This window comes from Passer montanus, unplaced genomic scaffold (genome assembly GCF_014805655.1).
Source record: "Passer montanus isolate IOZ18808 unplaced genomic scaffold, ASM1480565v1 scaffold5, whole genome shotgun sequence".
NCBI classification, from domain to species: Eukaryota; Metazoa; Chordata; class Aves; order Passeriformes; family Passeridae; genus Passer; species Passer montanus.
Genome location: NW_024369929.1, coordinates 4,588,526 through 4,610,701, shown reverse-complemented (window position 1 = coordinate 4,610,701; position 22,176 = coordinate 4,588,526).

Genomic DNA, 22,176 nt, shown 5'->3' with positions numbered 1-22,176 from the left:
CTCTCCCACCTCACAGTCCTCTGTTCCTGTCCTTATCGAGTGGACTTTGATAATTTTTTGCTTGTTAGTTGATCTATTCTATATCAAACCTTTTCTTAATTGCACTTTTTTCATGACCCCGCTGGAGTGGGCTGGGAGATGCTCTGTGGCAGGCCAGCACTGCCAAAGGAATAATTACTAGCTCTAGGGATGGATCCAAAACACAGGGGAGCCAGTGGAGTTTGGGCCCCCCACATGGGCCCATTGATGTCTGGATCTCAGCCTGGGTAGATGAAGCAGACAAGGAGAAGCAGTTTGCCAAACTGAGCATGGGGTGCATGGCTCCAGGGTGATGAGGCAGCAGCAATGCACAGCAAATTTTCCCTCAAGGCATCTGTTAGCAGCAATTTGGGAACTAAACCAAATGACCCCAGTGTAATGCTGTTCTGCTCTCCCCATTGTTCTGGGGTTCTTTCTTACTTGCATAGCCAGCAGGAGGAAGCTGGTGGCTTTGGCTCTCTCTGACTCCTTTGGCTCTCCTTGCTGAATGGATCTGTTTCTGCCTCCGTTGTTCAGCTGTTGAGCAAGTCTGTTTCTTAGGTTTTGGCTTGCTGTACAGGGCATGAAGTAGGGAATGCTGAATCTGCTGCTGCTCCTTTGCAGAACATTAGAAGGACAGTCTTTGCCACTTCACTTCAGATTGAAACTGGAAGAAAACAGAAAAATTGTGTCTAGTATCTGCGTGAAGGTTGTACAAAATTGTATTCCTAGCCCTTGCTGGGGTTACTGTGTTATTAATTATATTGTGAATTTGCATCCCAGAGTATCAGAGGGTCATGAGCAAAACACACACCTGTGCAAAGTTAGGCAAGAGTTGTCTCTCTGTTACAGGGATTGAAATCAAGGTGCAAAAATAATGAGTTAGCTCAGAGTTTACACAAAGACTCAAGCAATTTGGCAGCAGAGTGGCAGGAAATCTCCCCATCTTCAGGGCGCGCTAAACACACACCTGTGCAAAGTTAGGCAAGAGTTGTCTCTGTGTTACAGGGAATGAAATCAAGGTGCAAAAATAATATGAGTTAGCTCAGAGTTTACACAAAGGCTCAAGCAATTTGGCAGCAGAGTGACAGGAAATCTCCCCATCTTCAGGATTGTGCATAATGACAGAGCCAGAAGTACTAAATAAAGCATAGTGCCTAACACTGGGTTAGTTTTCATTGTCTTCATGTAGGTCTCCTAGGAAACTTCTAAGAAGTGAACTTTAGCAAAAAGATTGGGCACACGGCAATACTTCTGGGTATTTTGGGGTTGTAAATAATTGGTGTTTAAGTCACTGAGTAAAAAATTAATGTTCCTAACTTCATACATACTGCAGTATGAAAATATAAATCCTGACTTAGTTTAACATCATGCTTGTGACAACTTTTTCAAGTCGTGTTTGGTGCACTGATGGACTGACTGGTTTAGATGAAAAGGGGGGTGGTGGCAGGGCTGAGTTTTTATTTAAGTACGACTTGACTGGAAGAGCTAGCATAACTTTTTATTAATGCTAACAATGCTGATCAAAGCAAGGTTTAACTATTACTCAGTTGCATACCTAATATGAAAAAGAAGACCTTTCTGCGTATGCACAATTTCCTGACACTGATTTTGTGGCCTTATGTGCATCAACAATAATGGACCAATCCAGCCAAAATTTGCTTCCACAGCTGCTGGTCTTAGGAAGTTCCCTGGGCCTCCTGTGCTCTGCAGCTGTGGAGGCTATTCCCTGCTCTGAATAAAAGAATCTCCCCTCTCCTGTGACTGCAAATGCTGAATGAGACATCCTGTAACACCCTGTTCAGAGGGGCAGAGCTGACAGCCAAAAGCCATCCCTTGGCATTTTAGTCCTTGTAGATAATGACAGATTGTGCATAACCATGAGCAGGGAACCCCTTAGTCCTAAAACAGGGAAAGAGATTTTGGGAGATAAAAGTTCATTGCCCAAAGATCTTGGGGCTGGTTCAGCTCCAGAGAGAGTAAGGAGGAGAGATTTTATGTAGCAGTTTAAAGAAAAAGTCATCTGGCATATTAGAATATTGCAACATCTTAGGTGGGTGTAATGGGCCCATTTCTGCACATACCATACGAGTAAAGCCCGAGAACTGCTACGTGGAATGTTTCTTACAGAGCCATGCAAAGCTCGCCTGTTTTCATTCTGCTGTAAAACTGTCGGTTGCAATTTTCACATGAATTCCTTAATTTGCACCTTTGAAAACTTACAGTTTTGCAAGCGAAACCCGATGGTTTCAAGTGTGTTTCAATTTGAGCTTTTAACTTTCTTGTTTGAACCTGAAACTCAAAGTGAAATTTAGGAGTTGCAAAAGCACGCATAGAATACAGACAAATTGCAGGAAAAATTCACAAGAACCTGAGCAAAGCAAACTTGCAAAATTTCCCATAGCTCAGGCTCTCTTTGTTTATGAAAGTTATCTTAGTCTTCTCTTTGTCACGTGGCTGTGGAGGCTTTGAAGGTGGAGAGATTGTGATGGTGGGAGCTGTCAGGAGCAGCACTGTCAAAGAATTGCAGGGTCTTTCCATGGTCAACTACTGTCCCCATGGGGACAACAATTCATCCAAATCCAAGTTTGTCTTCAGGTTCCACCCATGTATTAGGCAAGAATAGTTTAAGCTCTGTGGATAATGTGTAACTGAAGCTAAAGTGACAAGGTTTGAAGCCTGTTTTGAAGCAGGGAAGTTTTAGTAACTGATCTGCAACAAAGGGGCATTTAAAAAGAGCTAGATGGTAGAAAACCAGAATAATGATGAAGGTTTTCTAATTTCCATTCCTGCAGCACTTTTGGTTGGAAAACAGAAAGTAACCATGCTTTGTTATTGCATGAAATAAATAAAACAAACCCAGAATGCTGTGGTAGTTTCTTGATCTCTAAAGCATACAAAGCTGAAACCACCACATGCAAAAACCATCACAAGAAGAGCAAGTGCAAGCTGTGATATTGGTGATACTTGCTCTCTGCAAGTACAGTTCTCAGCACTGAGAACTCAGCTGACCTCTGGGGAATGGATAGGAAGTCCTGGCTCTGCTTGAGTCAATGGGAATTTTGCTGTGGACTTCACAGAACTTCACAGAGTAGTCCTTGTTGTGCAATGTATTGTTCCTGACTCTTAAAACCTTGCAAAATCTCATAGTTGGGCAAATAGGCATTTTTTAGTGCTCTGTATCTTCTGCCTAGCAAGCATGGGAAATTAAAGGCAAGCCATATCTACTAAATCTGGCTGTGCTCCTGGTAGTGACATGCTACCTTACCCATGGAAATGAAATACAGAATGTACAAATACTATGGCTGGCAGTGGTCTTGTGCTGCTCATTCCTTTTATTTGTATGTTCTGTCTTTTATTTGTGTGTTCTTTTGCCTGTGCTGTCACCTGAACTACTTTCAGGGCACACGGGGTTTGGCAGTACATGAAGGGAGGACTTCTGGCTTGTTTGGTCATTAGACATTAAGGTCCACATCCTCACTCCCATGTGGGCCTCAAGTGGTGGTTGTGATCATTGATATTCAGTTATATTAAGCAGATAATTTAAAGTCTGTTAAGTAAACTGGTATCTCTGATTGTAACATTTGTAACAGGGAAATGCCGTGTTCAGCAAGCAAATAAGGATTGATTTTTGGGCCCTGTTCCTGGCTATCCTTAGATGTGTATTGTCATCCCTACAGAAGATACAAGCATTTTTCTCTCTTAATAATATCTTTTTGTCAGCTTTGATTGTGTAGGCTGCCAATATTGTTACAAAAGTTTTTATTCTGTTCACTCCATTTGTTGAGTTCTTCCTGCTAAGTCAGCCAAAAATTTATTTTCACTGTACATGGAAGGTCTGGCTGTTGTCAGTAGGCTATGTATGGGGGAAGGTAAAATTTAATTTATTGACCACTTAAAAGCACTTATGTGCTTTCATAACTGAAATGGCTGGGGTTCCTTGTGCCTCCTTCCCTTGTGTCTCTACCTCTGCAAGGCCCAGCTGCAAGGATGAGACCTAGAGTCCTTTGGAGAACTTAAAAATAGAAGAGGAACATACTGTATCTATTTCACTTAAGAAAGTCTACCTAAGTAAATGTGCAGATGAAATGGCAAAAAGCTGGCAATAAAATGGCATGAATCCTGAGGTACATATTTCTTGTACAGCATGTTGGTAGGCACCCTAAAACAGGTCCTTATGTTCTTTTATAGCCAAAGCTGAAGATAAGTGGGGACTTAGGACTAAATCCACAGCATTAGTACCTTCCAGTAATCTGTTCTTGTGGTGGAAAAAACCTTGCTGAGGAAAAAACAACTTTTAGTTTAACAAGAGTTGGAAAATCACTTCAGCAAAACACAGCATTCTTAAGGTGATGTGCCAGGTGAATTGACCTTATAAGGGCCATGTAAGGAAGTATAATGGGATTATTTCCTAATATTTTGAACTTTATTTTTTTTTCTGTAGAAGTTCCAAAAAGTTTCTGTATTTGTAGAAGAAGCAGCTGGGATCTTGGATGTAGGTCACTTTGCTACACCAGCTAATAGATACCCAAATTGAGGTGATAGATACCCAAACAAAATCAAATGTGAGATTTATTTCTGTGGTGCCTCATCTGGAAAAACTCTCTGATGATTGTATTGTGTTCATAAGCATGACACAAAATCAGCAGTGTTGCTAGTGGTGTAGGATTTAGAACATTAATTTAAGACAGAAAAGTAAGCAGGAAGAGAATTGATTGCCAGGGGTGTAGGATTTGCTCTGCCAGTGTTGCAACCAGCCTGTGAGTGCTCTGTCTGAAGCCTGCAAAGTGGGCACATAATATAGCTCCCCACAGACTATGGGTTAAATGCCAGCTGCGGTTGGTGCTTTTTTTTTCTCCCCAAGTATAGCTGAATAAGGAAAATTATATTTAAGCTTGTTTTAGTTGGGAATGTGACACATCAGAAAATCACCAGATTATTTTCCCAGCCTTGCTTTCTGTAGAAGCCCAAATAACTTTAGTTGCCTCATAAATCCACAGTGATTACAATGTATTTATTTATTATTATCTATGCAGACACAAAATGATCTCAGCAAAGAAGAAGCCAAAACAATTCCTTGATTTTGGGAGAAAAATAATTCAGCCCCCATGTCTCTTCCACCCACAGGCTCCTTCTGAGGGCTGTGACTTTGTCTTATGCTTCAGCAGGAAACATGTTTTTGGCTGAGATTGAACTCTCTGGATTGTGTGGATCTTACAGGTATATTGTCAAGTGGAGTTTGTATTGAACATGGGGTGCTTCACTTGAGTGTTCCCTGTCAGATTACATGTGTGATTTTCAATATATGACTGGTTAGTTATGTTTTGTTATTACACAATTTCAAATAATATAAAAGTTAAAGGGATGAAATACTTTTTGAGCTGTATAAGGGGAATGTGGGACCATGGTCACTTCAGCAGAGAGCAGAATAAATTGTTGAGAGGCGTGATAAAATAGGATTGTACAGCCTGGGAATTCTGTGTGTGGATGAATGGAATACGGAAATATGTTTCATTAATTTCCAGGGGATATTAACCATGTATTGATGAAGGGGCCTGAGTTCTGTTCAATGTCATGGATGACATAATTGAGATCATTAAATGCTGTATTAGGTATTCCACCCAGTCATGTTTTGCAGTGAAAATCTCAGTGTCAGAGCAGAAACTCATCTAATGAAGTACCAACAGTGGCCTCTTCTTATAAGGTTGGGCATAGACCCTCTCAGATTCTGGAAGTTGGCAGCTTAAGAGTATTTTTTGCTGAGTTATTGTGGCATATTGCTTTCACAAACTGATCAAATCCGTTTCACAAGACATTCTCACTTTTGAGTTCCACATTCTTTGTTTATTTGTTTCACTTTCCATGGTACTCCTACTTTATTCTTTTATTCCAAAAGAGAATGACTAGTCATTCCTTGATAATTATATGTCCTTCCAAGTTATCTCATTTCAATTAAAATGTTATTTTTTTCCACTGCATAGAAGTTTTTCACATGTGTCCTCTCTTTCTAGAAAGATTTCAATCAAACAAATTATCTGGAGTTTGAAAGTACCAAACAATCTCTGTGCAATACACTCTGTGCTCCACTCCATTGGCAGAAAAGCTGTGACTGGATATTATGAGCTTTCAGGGTTTAAGAATAAGTGTTCTAGACAAAATATAATTATAGATTGAGATTAAAAAAAGTGACATGTGAGATGTGCTTGCCAAAGTTAGATCACAGCCTAGTAAAGTGATATTTAAAATAATAATGTATCTAGAAAAAGAATTTCTGTTCTAGATATTTTGCAGCGAAACATTTGGTCAGGATCAACAGGGGAGTCCCAGCTTTAGGCTGCAGGAGATGGGGATTTGTACAGACACTGTGGGTAAGGAAGTGCCTCTGAGGGGAGAGTGGGTGCTCTTGAGAGGGGATTACTGGGCAGGCAGGTGACAAAGCTCTGTGGTGATCAGTCAGGGTGCTGGATATAATTTATACTTTTATTAGTGACTTTGGCATAAAAAGATGATGTTGAGGAAATTTATTGATGATATCCAGTTGGTATCTATTGCTAATGCAATTACTTACAGGAAGAAATGAATGACCTCAGAGTTTGGGCTAATAGGAACAGGCTGAAAGTTAATGGAATGTGGTGCAAGATCATGCACTTTGGGATCACTGACAAACACTGACATAAACTGGAGCTATGGTTTGGAAACAGTTGGAGAAGGGACGTAGCTAAGTATGAGGGGTTCACTGGATAGCTGGTAGCCAGCAATGTGTTTCAGGCACAAAGGGCATTTGAGATTGAGATCTTCCAGCTGATATCAGCAAGTATTTTTGCCTGACAAGGCGTGATGAAGCTGTATCTGAGTACCATGTAACTCCAATTTTCCTTGTTGAAAAAAAGGGGAAATCAAGATTCAGCAAGTCCACAGAAGAGTTACTGGTATCATGGGAATGATAAGCTTTTTTGTAAGAAGAAACTAAATTGGCAATGGTTTATTTAGCCTAGCAAAATGAAATTTGAGCTGTGATTTATATCCATGGGAGAAAATACCAGAAAAGCAATGCTATTTAAAATACAACAATTAAAGACAAATTGATATGAGCTGTTCTTGAGGAAATATGAGCTGCAGTTTAGGTTTCTAACTAACAGAAGAGCCAGATTCTGGAGCAAACAGTGACATGGAATAAGAACTGTCAGGTGTTACTATGGAGCAATGTCTGTTCCTTAGAAGAGTAGTTCACTTTCCTGTGGCTAAAGGTGATGGCATGACCCAAAAGTCTTATGGAGAATCTTCATAATTTTTTGCATGATGTTAAGTTATTCTTCTTTAATTAGTGCTCAAATGGCAGTTTTGTAAGGAGTGTGTAGAAATTGCATCAGATTTTATTTTTGATTGTGATTAAATTGGTGATGCTTTGACATATTTTCACTGTAGTAGGTTGAATCTTCATGCTGTTTCTGGAAGGCCATAAAATTTACCAATCCTTGTAGTTTTGCAAGTGAAACCATTAAAGCTGCATTAAAAGTCATCTGTCATTGTCCTGCTGAAAGACTGGCAAATCACTGTGCAGAACTAATTAATAGTAAAAGTGGCATACTGATTCCACTTAAGCATTTAGATGGACCAGAGGTTTTTACTTTCCAATAAAGAAAATATTTCATATTCCCAATTTAACTTGTGTTTATAACTTGCTTAAAAATACCTTTGTTAAAGGCCTTCTCTGCTTCCATCTGTGAGTACACAAGGACAGAAGATATCATGAAACCTGAATAATTTTCTGTGCATGAAAAAACTCTCAACTTATTCACAGGCAAAATCTTCTTGATAAACTTGTCAAGATACTCATGGTCTAATCAGAATGACATGGTATTCAAAGAAGAATCTTTCATAAGTATTTCCCATTCATAACAATAGAATGCAGCAGTGTATGAAAATAAATATGCTGCATGGAAATTCATGTAGATGTCAATCAGTGTTTTATGTTCTCTGATTAAGTTGTACCTTTGAAATCTTCTAAAAGCTTCTGTAATACTTCTATTTCAGAAGAAAAACAATTGTACCCCTGGCAGGATTAAGCCCATGACAGTTCTCTCCTTACCTCTTTTTTTTTCTCTTGATGTGTGTGTCACCATAGGTTTATATATGTAAGGTTCTCAAAGCCTAGAAATGCCAAAACTTCTCCTCTTTTAGCCAGATGTTTCATTCTAGAAACATCTTTTTCAATGAAAGTTAAGTAGGTTCAAACTTTGAAAAGTAGATTGCCATAAAATAGATATCTGAGTAGTTGCAACTGAAATTTAAGTTCTGACTGAAACAAAAGATTACACTAAAGGGGCTTTTAAATGATTATTTGTGTGCTAATTGGATAAAATTCTTTTTAATGCACTAACATTTGTGCAGCTGTGTTTGTAATATATCTTGAAAAGTTCAAGATGCAGTGCTTTAGATGCTGTGCTCCTTGTAGTTTAGGAGAACCTTTCTTGAAAGAAGGGATTTTGTTCAGGGAACTTGCTAGGCTCATTACTCACCAACATTGAGATGGTTTTCTCAATGTTTATGACTGAAAAAAAAAAAATCATAGAACCCTCAATCTCAAAGTTTGCATCTTGCTTTGACACAGTAATGTTTTCCCACATGAAGCACTTACAGCTTCTGCATCTGGGAAAATTCTTGTATTGTGAAAAACTCTCTGTACATGTACCAGTGCACTGTAGTCCAGATAAATGAGTAACACTGTTGATCAGATCTTCCAATGAAATGCATAAACACTGGGATTTTTTAAATTTGTGTGCTTCTATTGTATATGTAATGCAGGTTAATGCATTCTGACATTTTCACACATCACTCCTCTACCATCTTAATCTGACTGCATGTTTCACCAAATAATCTGACCTTTGTGCATCTGTCTCGATGTTTTTGGTATACAGGTCATATAATGTTTCCTCAGTGAATAGTTACATCACATGGCTGTTTCTTAAGGTCATCTAAGTCAGGAGAAATGCTCTCATAGGAGCTCTGTGGCTCCAGCCCTTGCCACAGGAGACACCCTAGAGTGAGTGCACAGGAGCCAAGACATTTGCTGTGGTGTGTTCTCCTTGCACTCCCCCACACCTGCAGTTCTTATATTTGGATATTGGTGTGCAGCCCACCAGTAATTGTTGGATATTATCCACTTACAGACCTATTGTCCATGAATTTGTATAATCCCTTTCTGAACCTACACTCTGACCTTACCATCTCCTGTGGTGGCAAGGTCAGGAGTTGTGTTGCCCACTAAGTACTTTATCTGGTTTGTATTATGTGTTCATTTAGTGCCTCCTAATGGCCTGAAAATAGCAGGGATTCTGTGAATAAAATTTCTACATTCATTTTTCACAGTTCTTCCATAATTTTGGGAATCCTGATTGTATTCCCCCTTGATCTTCTGCCCAGATTGATAAATCCTAGACTTTTTGGTCTCTGCTTGTAAGTCAACTGCTGCAAACTATTAGCTGCTCTCTCTTTACATCCTCTATTTCTATTTATTTGTCAAGGTGCCAAGACCAGACCCGCATAATTTTTCATGTTGAGTTAAATGATATTGCTGATTTCCCTAAAGCTGTATTTCATCCTCTTTTGGGCTTAATAACATAATTTCTTTGGTGCTTAAAGGTAATGGTAAAATCACTGAATTTCAGTTCTCTAGGAAAATGGACAGTGCAGTAGAAGGATTAAAAGTAAGTAGCATAGGTGCTGACAAAATAAAACCAGAGAGCTAAGTATATACTTGCTTAGGCTTCTCAGAATGAATCAAGTTTGAGTGGATATGGAACTAAATTATCTGAACCTGACAAAATAGGTGAGTGGAATCTATACATGTGAAAATAGAGGGAGGGTTTGCTAAAACTGGTTATAACTTTAAAACTTATTTTTAAATTAACACAAGTTGATTGTATCTTAATAGGAAAGCTGCAGCCATCTCTATGAAACATGATTATTTGTCATGGCTTGATAAAGCAATTGCAGGCTAGCTCACAAAATTACTTTTCTAGTGCAGTAATCCTTTGGCATGAAAAGGTGATAACGAATGTAGCAATTTTGAACGTGACCTCATCATTACCTGTGGCTTCTGTGTTGGTGGTTTAGAACAAAGCAGGCCATGGCTATGTTAGGGCTGATGCATCCTACTGGTTTCACCCATGTGGAGTAGTCAGCCCTTTCTGCTACTGACTTCCTGTGCAACTTAAAAAAATGAAAACAATCCCAGCTCCTCCTCGTGACTGATACTGAAGGTTGCAATTACAAATTTCCTGGTTGAAAATTTCCTTCTGAGCTAAGAAGCTGACTCTGCTCTTAACTCCAATAAAACTATTTTAATCCAAAAGCTCTAAATCTGATCCATAGCATTCGGAATTACCTGACTAAGCTCAAAAGGCAGCCTTACTGAGTCATTACTTTTTGGGGTGGTTTGGGTTTTTTTCTCCCCCATCTTGTTTTTGGTCTTGTCAAATATTGTTGCTAAACTGGTCATTCTTTTCTAGGTTTCAGCTTCTCTCTTCCCCTCTCTTTCTCATCTGGCCCAAACTCCCAATGCCTAGAGATTAAACAGTTCATATTTTTCCACTTTTACTCAGTTTCTCATATTTACTTTCTTCTTTCCCTAGCCTTTTCTCTGGACGTGGGTGTTTCTCTCTTGTTTTGGAATGGTCTTACAAAACAATATAAGGAAACATAGATTTATCTTCTGTTTGGCAACTGCTGGTGTTCTTCTCATGCTTAAGAACAGTTGGGTGAAAAATTAGGTACAAATCAAAGGGAACCCACTGGGTGAAAAATTAGGTACAAATCAAAGGGAGCCCACAATCTGTAATGTGTGCTGAATTAACTGCCTTTGTCACTCCTCAGGCTCTGCCATAAGAGGAACTTCATAATGCAGCTACAGGTAGAGAAGTGAAGGCCAAGTGAAGTCAGGCAGTTAGTGGTGTGCAGGGGCACCTGCAGAAGTAGTTACCATGGAGTGACAGGCATATGACAGGTCATGTCACTACAGGTGACATGGCAGTCTGTGAGGGTTGCAGGTTTCCATTTGACTGATCCTGTAATCCACCTCTGGTTGCCAAACTGATTGCAGCAATGTAGAGAGTGCCCTCCCTGGGCAGTGCCATCCCTGCTGAGGGATGTGCCCATGGCTGACACAGGGTCGTGTCCTGGAAGGAAGGAGGCAGAGGCACTGTGGCTGTGTAGTGGGGAATGCAAGATGTTCCAGTGGAAGGGAGAAGCAAACTTAGCTGTGATTTTTGGTTTTGCTTAAGGAAAAAGTTATCTTGGGCATAGATAGGAGGTAATAGAGGCAGAATGGAAAAGGCTGCCTATAGTTGTGACTTGTTTCCTTTCATTATTTTTAAGATGGAGCAGTTTGGTCTGTAGCTGTGCCTTGCATGATGAACCTATGCGGGCAGCTTCTCTGCCCTGTCTCCCTCAGGTTTCAGGTGTCATCTCTGCTGACATGTGCTTCATTCCTTCCTTCTCCCATGACTTGTTTGTCTTCAAAGCCATGAGTAAACTGATTATATTTCTCTATCCAAGCCTAAAAATGGAAACAAATAATAGTCTGCCTCTATAGAGAAAAATTCAAATGAAATAAATAAATAAATAGATAACAAATAGGGAACAAAAATGTAGGTTTTCCTTTCTCCATATTTTTTTCCTATTCATTCTTTAGTGTGTAGGAGCAACTCATTTCTCATTTCCACCACTAATAAATGCTGATATTACTTTGAAGTCAAGACCATATATCCCGTGGTTCCCCAGGGCATTTCCCAGGAGTACAAAGGAAGAGCTCTGAGATTTTGATGAGGCTGTGTCCCAGGGGAGGTGCTGGGCAGAGGTAGGACTCTTCAGTCTTGCCTCTTTGTTCTGCAATAAATGTAAGATAATGCCCTTAACTAAGCTGATAAAATTGAGGTGAACTGAGCTAAAACTTAAAAAAAACCCCTGCTTTTCACCTTTTTTTTTTCTTTTCACCTCTCTTACACCATAACAATATATGTGTTTCATTCTAAGCTATTGTTAGTCTTTACTGCACCCCTGTCTTACAAGGTGAGGCTGGAGGGACAGCTGATATTTCTGATTCCATGTTCTATGTACTGAAATGTAGAATATAGGGCTGCCCAGATATCTACTGGTTGAAAACCTTGAAGCTGTGATGGTAGGCAAGTGCATACAGACCTATTTCTGCAATGCTTTGTTCTGGGGTAAGAGTAGTGCTGGAATTCCAGCAGTGCAGCAGCTGGAATTAAGTTCTCTCTGGTGTACTCATGTGGGCTGTGTGATCTGGTACAGAGCTATAATCTGCATAAGGACATAGATTATTAATGGTAATATACTTATCTGGTTCTCTTTCTGTTGCTGCCAAAACACTATTTATATCAGTAACTCTCACTCACAAGTTATATGAGGAAATGTTTCCTTTTCTTAGTTGTAAACTTACCTAAATGAAACTGGACTCTAAACGTGTGTATATAACTCTTGACCTTGCATTCAGAAAAGTGAAGCAGGTCCTTTTTTTCCTTCAAAAGATCTTCACTTGATTAAGAAGTTTTCATTGCCTAAGTTCTGCTAGTCACATCACATATAGCAAAAATAAACACACCAGCTGATGAATGAAGGACAAGTTACAAGGCTGTGGGGCAAGGGTGTCACCTACGTCTGCGCAGGAAAATTAAGATTTATTCTTGCATTGTTTTTGTGTGTAGAATGTTTCTTGCAGCCAAGCTGAACTTCTGCATTTAAACACAGAAGTTGTGTATATGCATAATTTTAAGCACAAGAATAATCCCATTATTTACATAATTTGTAAGATTTGTAAGAGTTAATTTGTAAGACTTTGCTGAGTCAAAGCTTTAACAGCATACAGTTTTAAAACCCTGCAACACTTCAGACAATGATCCAGGCACAGGATCTTTGCACTGGCTTCCTAATCTCTCAGGAGCAGCATTTGAAAATATTATTTTACTTAAAAGATTTGAAAATTAATTAAATTAAAAGTAGCTGTGAATTGTTTTCAACAGATGTCTAACATTTCAAATTAGGGTAAGCATCACTATTGTCCCTTTACACCTGAGAAGAGGGAAACATGTAGAAGTCCTTGCAACAGTATTAGAACTAAGGAAATTTAGGAAGGTCTTGTTAGTTCACAGCCATAACCAGAGGTCCAGACTGCTTTGAAATTCTGGCTAAATATACTTTCATATTTTTAATAATTCTCACTCCTCAATCAAATTAGATACAAGAATTAGATGCTCCGTAATATATGTCTTGAAGCTTATAGATATCTTGCCTTGAGTTTGTGGTGGCTAAATGTGAGCCTTCGGTTCCCAGAAGTCATCTGTTACTGTGCTTTCCTTGTGTCAGGTGTGTTCTATTTCTATGGACCTGTAAAGGAGAAATAGTTACACTATTTAATGATTTGATTAGTGGGAGGTTAAGCTAGGAGGGTGCAATTTATTTAGTACTGCCTCTTTTCAGTCAGTCATTTATTTTTTTTTGTGATTATCTGGAAGCATTACTGTTTCTTCATTTATCACAAGTTTAAAAATTTAGAGGGAAATAACAGACTAGCAGTGAAACTAAAAATGTAATTTTCTTAACAACATGGCTAATTTAACAAAAACAGTTTATTATTGGAAAAAAAAATACAAATGTTTGTTGGACCTACATGTATTTGAATCATTCAGTTCAAAGGATTTGAAAGCCAGCCTTGTATTCTTGTATTGAGACACAGTCATGACAGAAAGTGATTGCACTTCATTTAGGTATTTCTTCAAGTTACCCAAAGGCATAGTATTTGCAACCCCTATTTAAATACCTGATGAAATTAATTTAATTGTAAGGAAGCTATTTCGTGTTGTTATTGCACTGTATGTCTTCGCATTTGACAAGTACCAGCATTTAACCTTTTAATTGAAGATACTTTGGGGGCTCTGCCAGCAATGCAGGCTGCACACACTAACCCCCATTGCTGCCTGGTGTAACACAATAGGTGCAAAGTCAGAGGTCCCTGACGGGCACCTGGGGCTCTGTGGGTGCCAGTTCTGTGCCCTTCCAGAATTAACTTCTTTCTGTTCCAAAGGCTGGTTATACAGTTTAAGGATTGTTGCAGGTTGTACAGTTTAAGGATTGATTGATACTTCTGTGAGTATCTGCATATTTTTCTATGCAGATACTCAGAGAAGATAAGCAGATATTCCCCCTTACAAAAGTGCTTTTTAAGTGGGTATTCTTTAAGGTAGGAGCAGTGCTTCAAGGGGATGAAAAGTGTATTATTCTATGATAGGTGGATTTTTATACAGGGCTGTCCCAAGAAGTGGGCCAGGGAGGAGAAGTATTCCTTACACCTTCCAAAATAATTGCAATTGGAAGCTACAAGAAAGCATGGAATTAGTGAAAATATCCAGCAGTACTGGCTCTGCACAGCTCAGCTCATGGAGCCACAGTGGTTCCTAGGAGAGGATGAGTGCAGCTCCAGGCCATGCCACAAGGACTGTAAGATTCTTATTTCAAGGCTTCTCACTCACTGTGTGACTGTTTTGTGAGCTCTTTCAAACACAGGTCAATTTATGAGACCACAGGCAGGAGTGCTGAAAAGCCTTTGTGTGAGAATATGAGCCATGGTTTGGTCCAACCAGAATGCTTCCAAACTGATCCCATAAAAATTCACTTGAAGGAGTGTGCAGTCTCCCTTTCCCAAAAGGGAGACTCAAGAGAAATGGGGACTTGTTCTACAATGTTCTGTGGCCTGGTAGTGGAGCTGCAGCTTTAGGTGACTTGAGTTGGTAACTTGTCTTTTCCTGGCCAGGTTTCAGAGTCCCTCAGATGTTGGGTCATTTTATATTAAAGGTTGGAATTTTACTTTCTAAATACAGTCAAATCCAGCATAGTATTTAAATGGAAATATAAAACTTTAAAAAATCTTGTCAAGTAAGGAAGAATTTGGTCTGTTAATAAACTGAGCATATGTAAGTACCCTGAGAAGGGGAAGTAATAGGTGTTGTTTTGTAAAAGTAGGGGTTTAAATTGTGATTGTAGAAATAAGAGGGAATACACAACACTTGGTTCAGTGACTGTGTGGCAAACTAAAGGAACATAAAGCCTCTGGAAGTAACCAGTAGTTATTCAGTTACAGTTATTGTAGTTACTGTTACTTGCAGAGGCCTGTTTAGTGCATGCCATATGTTGCTAAATTTTCTGAAAGGATCTACTTATCATGTTTTCATGCAAGTAACTTTTGTTGATGGTACATCCCCAGTCAGGTCGCTCATGTGAGGAAGCAGAATTAGGCCACGAGCTAGGGCCATTCAGCTTCTCTTTTCAAATCTTTGTGTGTTGGTCTTGTGGCCACAATGAAAATGCGATGCTACCCACCACCCTAGCTTTACTGCAAATTTTGATTTTGTGAAAGGTCAGCACATGAATGTGTCTTGTAACATTACACATTGCCTTTACTCAAAAATTCACATGCACAGGAAAACTGACAAAACAGTTTATTTTGGAAAACGAGTAAATCCAAATGATGGATACCATGTGTCAAAATAATCCTTAGTGCACGTGCTTGCATTTTCACATGGACATTTTTGAAAATTATACTGTGAAGGATCAGTTATATTATACTATATTATATTATTGTACTAGAGAATCAGTTTGCCAGGGAGCAGGTTTAAGCCACTTTTCAGTACTGACTGCAAGATGTGGTGTCTTTTAGTAAACATAGAGGCCAAAGCACTTTCATCTTTACTTTAGCCCTTTGCTATTGGTTTCCAGAGATACCAGACAAGATCTAATGCACCAGTTAGGGCAGTTAGATAAAGAAGGATTAAGACTGAAATTTCAGAACTAAAGATGTGAGAATACCTGAATCATCTTTAGGATTCATTTCATATCCCTAGAACACTTTAAAAACTTGGTCCTTAGTTGAAGCTGATTCAGTTTTACAGCTAGTGGAGAGAGATGAGCATCTTCAGAAGGAATTTGTTTGATGTTCATCCATTCCAAAAGGGAAGAGGTGATGAAGGATGTTATATATAGCACTGCTTAAAGAAGGGAATAGTCTTTTATCTGCTTACTTTAAAACCTCAGGTAAATCTCATGTGAAGCAATTAGCTTTTACTGTGGTCAAATGTGAATGGAGGATGATTTTGAGGATGTTGAGAATGTGCTGCTGTGTTTGATTAAATTCCACTGATGCTTTAAGGACAGGCTTGCATTTATACCTTTCCCCCCCCAACTTAGATAAAGAAGGATTAAGACTGAAATTTCAGAACTAAAGATGTGAGAATACCTGAATCATCTTTAGGATTCATTTCATATCCCTAGAACACTTTAAAAACTTGGTCCTTAGTTGAAGCTGATTCAGTTTTACAGCTAGTGGAGAGAGATGAGCATCTTCAGAAGGAATTTGTTTGATGTTCATCCATTCCAAAAGGGAAGAGGTGATGAAGGATGTTATATATAGCACTGCTTAAAGAAGGGAATAGTCTTTTATCTGCTTACTTTAAAACCTCAGGTAAATCTCATGTGAAGCAATTAGCTTTTACTGTGGTCAAATGTGAATGGAGGATGATTTTGAGGATGTTGAGAATGTGCTGCTGTGTTTGATTAAATTCCACTGATGCTTTAAGGACAGGCTTGCATTTATACCTTTCCCCCCCACCCCAGTAGCCCAAATGCAAAAGTGCATGTAAGCTCTTTGCTGAACCTGTCCAGGGTGGATACATAGCAAATCTTCAACTGGAAGTTACTGCAGAGTTCTTGAGTTCAGGACATTGAAGTAACCAGTAAGGTCCTGTCCTGGGAATATGGAGGACATAGACTTGTTTTGCTCACTTTCTTAAGTGTTTTGGGTATAGTTAGTGGAACATTTCTGCAGATACATTTTCAAGTAGCAGGAAGTAGTAGCAGTTTGCTTCACCTGCATAATATTCTGTGTGTGAGAATATGTATGGAAGAGAGGTTAAGATCTCTTTGGTAAAAAGGCCTCAGTCTGCTTTTATTTTGTTTCTGATTAGTATTTGCTCAGTGAGCTGGTAATGGAAAGTTCACTTCTGAAGTTCACTTCATGTTTGTGTCATACTGACAACCAACATCTCCTCTGTGGAAACTTAAAGTTGCTCAAACATTTAAAAAGTTGGTGGAGTTGCATTTTCAGTCCTCTTCCTAAAGTTGAAATGGACTTACTGCTGTCAGTCTACACTGTTGCCATGAGAACAAGATATTGCCTGCCATTTTCTCTCTTATATGTGTTTTAGAAAAGATGCTGGGACTGTAAAATAAATTACTGTTTTGTAACTTAGCTTTAAGCAAAAGGAATATTTCAATGGTGACAGTTCTGGAAATGCTTTAACTTTTAAATGCTGACACCAAATAATAAGTAAAACCTTGTGATTAATGTTTCCAGAAGGGACTATTAACATTATCCTACATCTGTTCGTGATATAATCTCTAAATGAAAAACACTCACTATGTGGGAGAAAAAAAAGAAACCAACCCAAAAAAACCAACACAACAAAAACCTAAAGAAGTATATGTTTATGCAGCATTTCAGTGCAGACTTAACTCTAATGTGTGGACATACTTGCAGGTCTTAACCAACTAATTTTTCATCTGATCATTATTTAGTCAAAACTCTATGGTACTCTTGAGGTTGCTTAAATTTCATTGACAACATGTCATTTCATGTGCTGAAAAATGTGGTCATTTTAAATTATTCTACATGAAAACTTTTTTATTACTTACAGTAAAATTAGCAATCATACTTGATGAAAATACATAATAATATATGAGGAATAAAGTTCTGTGAAGCACAGTTCCAGAATTAGCTCTTGCTGGTTTAAATAATTGAGATTGTGTAGAAAGGTTGTTTTTTATGGCTAGGATGACTTCGCAGTAGTCCATCTATCTTTTAGAAAACATTTAAAAGTACTGAAGCAGAATTTGTAAAATATACATCAGTAACTCATTCAGAAATAATTACCTGTATTGGTTGGGCATAATTTGCCCATTTAAAACAAATCCTAAACTATGTCACCAAGATAGTTGTATTAATTTCAATCTGTATGCCTCAATCTCAAATTTATTTACTTAACGAATCGAAGTTTATCAAATTAATGCGCTCTAAGAAAATGTATGCTGAAAAGTTACCCTTTTTATGCTGAGTGGTGGTACTGTTAGTATTAAATGACAGGTTGTGCCTTGCCAAATATTTTCTAAAATGTATAAATTGGCATTTCTGGTGGCTTTTTCTAGACACCTGTTGAGTAGTCATTTTGATCTCTGTTGAGTGCTAGTTGCCATGAACAGCTAACTCTCAGTTTTCCAGTTTCCTTCTTTAGCTGGCATGAGAAATCAGTGATAACCTAACATTTACAGGCAGTATCTACACAGGGCACTTTATGATGCCTTTTTTAATTGATGCTCTTTCCTGCTATTATTCTTGAGTTCCAGCAAGCAGCTCTGTTGGGTTTGGGCATTGAAGTGAGGTGCAAAGTGGGGCCATGGAATGCAGGGTGCACCTTGCTCAGTGCCTTGCGCAGGTTTAACACCTCATGTGGTAGAGCTGCACACTGACACAGGTGGTGTGAATGACATTCGTGAAAGAAATGAATGTATCTTCCAAATGAACACTGGCAAGGGAGCAGCAGGTTGACTACGAATCTCTAAAGCCTGATTCAAATGTTTGAAGTGAATACCTTTTTACTCTGCTTTGGTGACGATGCTTCAGGCTATTCTCTGCTAGGAACAAAGAAAGTTTCCTTTAAAATAAATTGAGTTGAAGGCTGTGCCATAATTTATCTCGGAACACCACTGTTCTAATCTCTATAGATAGAGCAAGATGTATTCCAAGTTATTTTTAACAAACAAAATCCAAACAACTCTGGACACAAGGCTGTCCAAGATACTTAACCTGCCTGAAATGATTTTCATGACATTGACAGTATTTTAATTATACAATCTAAACTTCTAATCAGTAAATAATATGTTTAACCAACTGCTTTTAAGACATGCAAGATTTTAGAATTGGTATCTCTTTATACATATAAACACACAACTTGCATATTTATATATATATATAGTATGTATGCAGTTCAATTAGAACTGATCAGATTACTTGTCTTTCAAGGCAGGTATATGTAATACACTTAATCTATGTCAAAAAGAAAAGTTAAAACACCTTTGGGATTTACTCATAATTTTCACATAATTTCTATCCTCGGTTATTGGATTAGAACAAAATGAGGATATTGCCATTCAGGGAAATACATTTCTTTATATATATGTTTGAAACTGTATAGAAAAAAGCTTCAGGTTATTTCACAAAGTAGCCCTTCACATACGTCACTTGAGCTTTGTGGGAGTGAATGAGCTTATATTGGATGTGATCACTGGGGATCATGTTCAAGGTATTTGGTTGGTCATCATCCCTGGACCTGTTTTCCATCTCTTCTGACCCCTCCATTTGCCATTCTTTGCCATTAAGCTGTAGCTCTGGAACTTTGCACTGTTTCTTTACTTCACTCACCTGTTCTGTTTAGAAAAAAACATAAAGATCTCAGACAAGTTAATACAGACTTTTCTATGTTTTTCTATAATGATGAAAATGAGCCAGAGTAAGAAAGAATTTTAACAAAATAAATCTTTATGACTGCCTCTACCGGCACAAAGGTGTAATCTGTCATTTTGTGTTCAGCCCTTTCGTATATTTGTTTCTACACATTTCTTTGTATTGCAGGCTGGTCTAATGTGTCAGACTGTAATGTTTCATATTTTACAGCTCCATTTCCTTGTATGGGATTGTATCACACCTTTCCTCCTAGCACAAGTGATTGGGCATAACTAACTCCTTTCCGTTGTCTAATTATCCTGTTTCAACTTCTTTTTTCTGTGAGCTCTGATAACGTGTATGACATTTACCTTACAAAAGTGGCCTTTTTCATTGCTCTTGGTATTGTCATGTTAAACCTGTTTCTAAAACCAGTTTGTCACCTAAGTACAGACAAAACATCATTCAACACGTGCAACGCAAACAACTGCCAAACTTCAGACTTGAATGTTTGTGTCAGCCTTGCTAGCCAGCAGTACTGAAACAGCTGTGTGTGCTTGGCTTCTTTAGACCCATGATTGCTGAATGAACTTGGAAAGAGTGAAGGGAAAGGGAGAATCCAGTGAGTATATGCAGCAAGTTTTTTGGCTTGGTGGTTATGAAAGTGATTCTATCAATGTTCTCTCAACCTGCTGAGGGCCTCAGAAGTTCATTATCAACAGAATTTATTTTAACATCCTTCATGGAAAAGGGAACATCCCTGATGCATAACGGAAATTGTGATTATCATGTTTTTCTACAAAATATTTCTACAGCCAAGGTGGAAAGAATGTTGTTGAGGTATTTTTAGACTTAATGCTACATATATTTCTTAAACTTCAGAGGGACTTAAAACATAATGGTTGCTGATGAAATTCAGATTTTCCCTTTCCCCCCAATCAGCTTAAGCAAAACTATTTTGATATATTTAAAAAACAGTCATTCATAGCTCTTTCTGCCAATCTGCAGACAATGAAGATTTTAAAGCCATAAAGAGGGGATATTTAAATAGAGAGTATCTAGAACAGCATTAATAAAAGCCAGATAGAGAAAACAGAACATCTTTCAAGCAAGCTCTGAGCAAATATCCTCAAGCTGAAAAAGTCTGCCTTCCAGTCTTGATAGGGTCTTGTTCTCTCATGTCCTATGCTTAAACCCTCTGCATGGATTCCCTGAATACTGATACAGGTGTAGGTTTTCACTGGTATAAATGGGAACAGAATTTGGCTTTTCACTCCAGTCTAAATTGGTGGAAACCCTGAATTGTGCTGTTATTAGGGTTTAGGAGAATTGCTTGAGGTTGCCTTAAAAGTAATAAAAGTAAGTAGAGTTTGATCCAAAGTTTGGTAACTGGTTTGTACTTGTGTGGTGTGGATGAAAGGCCAATAAGGGTTAAGAAGATAGAAGTCCCAAATTCTCTTTCATTTTACCTCAGATAAATCTGAGTCCAGGCCTCCAGAGGTGAAAGGCTAGCACATTAACTAGGACCTTAAATGTGTGCTTCAGCACACAAACCTGCAGTATCTTTTGAAATCTATGCAGGTTTCTCCTGCCTGCTGTGCGTAATTTCAGAATACGCTGTCACCATTAAAGAGAAAAAACAAGTTTGCTCTTTCATCTGTGCACCCCACGGCACCGATTGGGGGAATCAGTCCCCAGGCTCCCCTAAAATTTGTGATCTTTGGCTTCTGCTGTAAATTGATTCCGTGCTGTGCCTCCTGACATGTGAACTGGGTAAAATCCATTCTGAAGTCTTTTAAAAGCTGGCATTAACCCTGTGGCATCCTCTTAAGTGCTGATGTTTTCTCATTATATTATTTACTGGGAAGAACTTGCCTTTAAAACTCTAGCAGCATTTCAAACTAACTTGTTAAAATCTCAGTATTAAATGCTATAGTGTGCTTTGAATTTCTCCTGAGACCCAGTGTTGGGAAAGTGAGTTCAATTAGTCATGAGTGAGATGAGTGCCTCACTACTGTGCAAATTGCTTTGGGACCATTTGGCCCATGTCTACTCATGATCCTCCCCCGCCATAAATGCAGATGTGTAAAGTAGTCAATATTTTGTTTAAGCTTATCTTGGACTGATTATCTGAAACCCTCAAACTTTTTTTTTTTTTTTTTTTTTTTTTGCTTCATTGCCATCTAATAAAAGACCATCAAGTATTTCAGATTTTTCCCTCTGTTCTTTTATAGGGAAAGTAATAATGTCTTTCATACACATATGTGTCTCTTTTTACATCTATGCTGTATGACTTGGTTCACTGCCCATTGAAAAGAAGTGGCCTTTGGGATTAAAATACTGTAGTGTTTTACTCAAGAGTTTGGGACAGGAAGTCAAAGTGAATAAGTATTTGAAAACTTCAGGGATTTTTAAGTAGCCAGAACTTAATTCCAAGGAGAATACAGCTTTGGACAAAATAGCAAAAACAATGCAAATTCTTTAATGATGGAAATGAGCTGCAACCCCAGTGTTAGATCTTAAAACAACAGTATTGGTGGTGGAGTACCCATGCACTATAAACTCATAATAAAAGGGATTTATTTGAACTGATG